Source organism: Oryza glaberrima, chromosome 4 (assembly GCF_000147395.1).
Source record: "Oryza glaberrima chromosome 4, OglaRS2, whole genome shotgun sequence".
In the NCBI taxonomy this organism is placed as follows: domain Eukaryota; kingdom Viridiplantae; phylum Streptophyta; class Magnoliopsida; order Poales; family Poaceae; genus Oryza; species Oryza glaberrima.
The window spans coordinates 14576364-14583531 of record NC_068329.1 but is presented as its reverse complement, the minus strand read 5'-3'; positions in this window follow the sequence as shown (position 1 = coordinate 14583531).

Genomic DNA, 7168 nt, shown 5'->3' with positions numbered 1-7168 from the left:
AGAGGTAGTTACTTGGGTAAGGCAAAGAGACCAAGAACAAGGAATGTATGGAAGATCACATAAGTTGATTGGAAATGAGACATTCTCCAAGTCCACTTCTTCATCACCATGTCACTTTTGGTCCACAGAAAACAAGAGCGGAAGTTCTGCACGTTTTGGATTTAGGATTCCGGCCTCCTTATAGTATCAACTTCAAATGGATCTAGCTGTTGATTCAGAAGAACTCTCAAGGCCCATGGGTACTTGTTAGAAAGCTTATGGAGTCTACATTTAAATGGTTCAGGTCCCATGTCAAAATTTTTCCAAAGCTACCGGGAATCTGCAAAATAAGTCACTTACATCTTCCAATTCGAGTCTGATTTTAGCTAATTGTGTCGTTGGATAATCTTGTGGAGGTGTGCACCCTACGGTTAACCCTAGAACGTCCTTAGCCATATTTATTTTGTAGCTGTCATCATTAGAGTAAGGTTTTATTAGATTAGGCTGCCGCCATATGCCATAGTTTTGCCATTGACAAGATCCGTTTGTGGAACCTCGGTTTCGAGTGCTAATCATTTACCTACAATTCAGATTGTGTTTTTTTTCTTGTTCTTGTGAGTTTTTCTGATTGCTTGTAGGGATAAAACCTTCGTGGTTAGGTCAACTATATACTTGAGAACATAGTTTACAATAATTAGACGTGTGGGTGTAGCTGTTGCGAGGTGACGATCGAATATCGGAAGCCTCAAAACATGAACGTCGTCACGACGCTATCCTACTTTGTACACATAGGCTCATCACTATCCTACTTTGTACATATGTGCACATCTCTGATTGAGGACAAGCTACGCCACCGTCGCTGCCTATTGCCGCCCACCTCAGAAAGCCATGGTAGTCTAGCAACTTGACAGAATAGCAACAAGAACACACAGAGAATCGCTTGACTAGATGGGTATGGTCATGGACTTATGGAAATTCTTCCTTGATTATATAGTCCTCATATATATTATGAAAGTTATGGCCTAGAGAAAGACAGAAAGGGGAAAGGGTAATAGCTGATGTGTTCCTCAATGTTGCTTCATGCTGAAATGGACTGGCACATCTCACATGTGTCAATTCATCAAACACATGTAACTACCATGCATTTAAGCGGATGTCAGAAGCCCTCTAGCACATCGGCCACTGGATGTCAACAGTGTTACAGCCAAACAACTTGCCAGGGACAACCATAGCTAGCTAGGTTAGGGTCACCTTCAAACACTGTAGTTGTCGTTGATTGTTGCCGTTTGACATGACCCATTGGGACCTGAACCACTCCACCTTCACCTGTCACATCTTGTTCTTTCCAATGTTGTCTTTGGCCATGGTGATCCGTTGTTGAACCCCATGATCAGTTGATGCACTACGTGGCACGAACTAGTGGATGCAATTTGTCACTACAATTCACGATACCTCCCATTCCAAGAATATGTAAATATGACATACATTACATAATTATCTGCACATGTGTTTGGGTCAATCAGTTTGGACCGTACCAGGCACTGATGGGCCTTCTCGGCTCAAAAAAGCTGGCTCATCGAGTTGATGCTTCGGGCATCCCAAACCCTCATCCACCCCCCCCCCCACTGTCACCCCACCTAATCAGCAACATTAGATGAAAGAATCCACATCCACTCCTCGACATCAGATCAAGAACATTAAAAATCAAGAATCCCCTTATTGCAATCATTTAGGTATCTTGTGGGATACTTCTCTCGGTTTGGCCATTATGATCATTAAGGCTAAACATGATTACAATGTGCAATGATTCATGGAAAAGTTCCTTTTAGGGGCTTGGAATATTTGGAAACAAAGGAATGGTTTCCTTTTTGAGAATAGATTACCTTTGTTTTCCTCTTGGAGGCAACTTCTTAAAGGGGACTTCCTTCTTTTGCTGTTTAGGTTGAAAGTGAGTGATCAAGATGTAGTCAGAGAATGGATCCTCTTGTTGTAATTTGTTGTTTTGTAACCTTATTTCTTTTTTTAATAATAATCTTTTACAGCGGGGGCCTCCCCTGCTGTGTTCCTTTCAAAAAAAATCAAGAATCCCCCCAATCCACACATCAAGATCAACATCATAGTAATATCCTAATCCACCATAGATCAAGAATGTCACACATCACAAGAACATACAGTGTAGGGATGAAGACACAGCAACCGACAGCCATGGTCTCCCATGCCATCTCCCATGCGCGCCTGGCTTCCTCCATCCCCACGCCCAAGGCCTTCACTGCGACCAACTCAGTGTCCTTCTCCATCACCACACTGCCTGGATTCTTGATCAACAACCTGGACACAAAACCAAATAATGTTGCTGATTCTGTTGGGTAAGAGAAGAGCGGTGAAGGTAGTGACTGCCTAGATGGATTCATCGGTAGGGATGCCGGGATTGTAGGATGATTCAGTGGCAGTAGTTGCACAGCGTGAGAAAGACGAGAAGTCGAGAAGAGACAGAGATTGAGTGAGAGAGAGAGAGGGAGGGAGAGAGAGAGTAAGGGGTTGTAGATGCTGGTAAATAAAATCGATTCGTCTGCTCCTGGTCAGCTCTGCTTGATGAAATAGCTGTCGGTTTATTTAGAAACTTGCCTTTATATCCCACATGTAAGTGCCAGTTTATTAAAAAAAATTAAAATTGGATACTAATAACGTAGTTCTTTTTTTTGCGGGGAATAACGTAGTTCTTTTTAATTTTAGAACCGTGTGAGAGATCAGGAGAGTGGGAAAAGACTTAGATAAATTGGACCATACGAGGGCATCCCCTATTAGGGGTTTCATAATAGTTATAGTGTGAGCTGGCTAGTGTTGATGATAATGTTGGTGCTTCTTCTCTCAGGCACAAAATGTTGAGGCAAGTGTGTGATCCATTCAAAAACAATAACACAACATGGACCAAAATAGGTGCATCTGGTCTCTTGGCTGCTTTACATTTCTGTTAGCTACAATCTGTCTGACAATTTCCTACTCTTGTCTGAAAATTTCCTACTCTTGTCACAATCTTGTTCCTTCCTATATTGTCTTTGGCAGTGACGTCCATCGGTGAAGCCTATCAGTGGATGAACTACGCTGCAGACCATAGAGTGTGCAATGCGTGCCTAAAATCCCCCATACCTCCTATTCAAAAAATATGTGGATATAAGTAAATAACATACGTTACATCATCATCTGTTCAAAGTGTTTGGATAAGGCAGTTTTCCTTCATTGGCAGACAAATCTCGTTGTACAATCTAGATAGCAAACTCTGGTGGATGCTCGTATATATGTATGCCGAGCTCTTCCTTTAGCTACCAACCTATCTGCGCCGCAATAGGTTCTTAATGATGTGGCAACCCTTTTATCAACACCAATGTCTGTATTTTGCATTGAAGATGGCATTATAGTCAATTCACCAACCAGACATTATCCGAACAAATAATTAACAGGAAAATCTGTTTCTGTGATGCTTGGCAGAATGATGACATGATCAGTTGAAACAAATAGGAATAAATCTGTGACCGAACTATGGTCCCAAGTCATGATGCGAACTTTGATGGACAAATCCATAAAAAATATTAAAAATTTCTCGATCAAATTAATGCAAGAAATCATCATCAAAAAGGGCAGCGGTGTGAGCTAGGTAGTGTTGATGGTTATGTAGGTGCTTCTTCTTTGCTCCGTAAAATGTTCAGGCAAGTGTAAGGTAATTGCAAAAGCAGTTACACAACATGGTCTCTTCGATACCTTTTCCGTTCTTGTTAACTACGATCATCTATGTGGACATGTTAGAAAGCTTGCTAATAAAGGAACATGTTATACCTTAGTTGCGGTTAACTCATCTTTGTCGTAAAGGGTTTATTACCAGGTAGATACTCCCTAACCAACAGCGGTAGTGTGACATGCAATAGAGGCCATTAATTTTAAGTATGGGAAGAGAGCACATATGCATAGCCATGCTGCCATCTACTCAATATTTCACTCTTCTGATCATTAAAATTTTAAAACGAGGATGTTCATCAAATACGAGTACTCCAACCAGCTTGTCACAACACCAAACTCGCTTAATTAAGCCGGAACTGCATGCACATCTTTTAGCTGTTCTGCTAGATATCCTTGGAGCACACATGTTCTACATAATCTCTTTAGTACTTTGGAGATGTCTCCAACTTCACATGCTCCTCGAACCTTGTTTACACTGGGTGATGTTGTTTGTTGTGGTGGCTTTTCATATATGATTGCGACACAACGGCTGAAGTCCCGTAGAACCATGAATAGGGATAGTGTGACTACAATTCCCAACGCCTTCTATTCCGAAAATATATCTGTATATTGCTTAAGTAGCTTCATCATAACAGATCAAGCAATATTTTTGGGCTCTTTCCTTCTCAATAGCTAAATCATATGGACATTCGCACATGTATATGTTGTGCATTACCTTCTATTTCAAATGGTTGCCTTCTATATATTGAGAAGAGGTATCAAATGGTTGCAGCTGTACTCTTCATGTCCTTCCCTAAAATACCAATGAATTGCATAAATGATTTGGCATAGTTTATTTATAACAATTTTATTCAAGTACTCATAAACATTCGAAAAAGTTGACATTAATGTGTGGTCAAAAAATGATTGTATGTGGTGCCGTAAATTTTGAAGGATAAATCCATCAAACAACAAAAATTAAAGTTGTAAAATTCAAGGCTTTTGATGGATAAATCTGAAATTTTTAGCTAGGCAAGAAATGCATACTTGATTAAAAGCAATGAGAAACAAAAGACAATGGAAACTAAGGAGAGGCTGACACAGGGAAACATGTGAACTAGGCCTTAAGGATATATTGTTCGTTAATTGGTCCTTTCAATTGATCACGGATGTTAAAGCCTCAAGAATGAGTGCAGGGGAAGGAAAAGGACGGGGAACTTGTTTGTCCATGTAGCCGCATGCAGGAACGAAATGGCACAACTCTTGTGTGGCATTTCATCAAGCACGTAGAGCACAGGTCACCAAAGCGTAGTCCACAGGGAAGTTACAACTCTCAGCCATTTTGGCGGGCACTGCAGATGCCTCGTGTGGTAGATTCAATGTTCATCTGCCCTAGTTGGCTGATGCATCGCTTTCGAATGTCACCGGCAATTTTAGGAGCCATATATATACCCTGGCCATGGAAAGTTTTGTAGTCAGCGATGTTTTTTTGTTATTCCAATCATGGTAGTTCCCCCTTATTGCCGCTGCTTCATTATTCTTTAATAGAGATGCACCCAGCACGTACTTGCGTCTCCACCGTCCTTCTTGTTCTATCCAATGTTGTAAGTGACACTAATGGCTCAAGTGTGTGCACTTCCTGGTTATGGAAGAGATGCAGAACCAAGAAGATCCTATGCATCGTGATTATCCCCGATACCTTCCATTCTGACAAAGCATACAACATCCATAACATTATATCAGTTATTTTCACAATTTGTTTTACATCAAAGAGTTATCTCTATGTTAGCAAATGTACCATGTTCTAAACAGCAAAGCAAACTCCTACGGATTGGATGCTGGTATGTGTATAGCATGCTCTACATTCAACTGCATGCGAACCCTATCTTCTGCAGTAGGTTTCATGACATGGTGTTAATAACCAAATTTGGTAATATCGGCATCGGGAAAGAAGATTAGATCGAAGCAAAGTCGGAAGCGGAGATCGAGTTCGGAAACAGAGCAGGAATCGGCTGGAGTCCAGATCGGCTACGATTAGGATCGGCTGGGTCTGAGTCGGGCTAGGTAAGCCGATGCAGCCGATTCCGACAATGCAACTCGATGTATGATTGATTAGGATATCTCAACCGATTATGACATCTTACTCGATTCAGAAGAAGAATCGGTTGAGATTGATTAAGTAAAAGAATTAAGGACATCTTACTGGTGGAGCCGATTTAACAATTGTTGATGATGTTTTTTTCTTCACAGAAGTTTTCTTCTTCTGCAACCACAAAGTCTATGGGTAATTAGCCGAAGAGTGAGGTAATTTCAGAAGAAGTCAGAGAGAGGTACTTACTCTTGTAAAATGAACGGGGGCAGCAGGAATTGGAGGCGTTTGCTTGGGTGAAGCCGATGGTGTTCTTTCTGTGTCACTCATTTCGGCTACAGCTTGGTCAACATCTTCACGAATTTCCTCTTCATCTAATGCTTGTTCAATAGATGGATCCAAGGCGGGCAAATCATCAGTCGACATATCAGTTGGTTGTGGTTGAGTTTTCTTGAATTTGGTTTTTTTCTTTGGAGCCAAGGCTAAGATAATCATGGTTGATGATATGGTTTTCCTTTTCTTGCCTGCATCGGCTGGTTCCGTAGTTAGGCTGTGAAGGAGAGTTGAAGTCTTGGGGGCATGGTAGCCGATGAAAGGGGGAGATAATCCACCTCCATTCGGAATTAGACCTAAAGCATATCCAATGTTCTTGCCACTGTTACTTTGATGAGGAGGGGAGGACTCTGTTGTCTGCAAAACAGGAGCAAGAGGTTAGTCAAGTAATGAATCGGCTAACTGGTTATGCGATTTAGTAATGACAAAGTTTACCTGGGGCATGACATCAAGGAATAGATCTGTCATATACATTGAAGCCGATTGATGAAATAGATGCAGCTTCCATTCACCCCACCATCTGTCAAAGTTTTTGCTTCTAAATCCTGCCAACTCAATATTATCAATGCTGCCCAGAGGGGGTCCTGGTAGGTTAAGTAGCCGTTCCATCATTAGAGTGGAAGTGATTTGTCCTCGGCACTGAATCTTGTCGGCAAAGAATAAGCCGATTGGGAGCTGGCCCAATCCAAGTTGTCTGGCCGAACTCATTGGGTGATAAAACTCGTAGGAGATTTGGATGTTTCTTCCTTGGTGAATGCCGACAGGGAGGATGCATGGGCTGATTGCAGCTATAAGAATTTCTTTGGATTTTTGGAATTTTGCATGGTTAATGTCTACAAATCTAAAGTCTGATGGAAGTTCAAGGTCTGCGGAGTCTTCGTAGGGAAACCAGATTCGTGCATCTTTCTTAAAACATTCGTAGAAGCTGCAGAACTAGTCCTTGAGTAGCTCAGCCGATAGCTTCGCTCTAGCATCGGTTGGTGTGGATGCATATTCTCCATATGACATGCATCTGCAATGGGTGCGCTCTTCTCCGTCATCTTTCACAATCGGCTC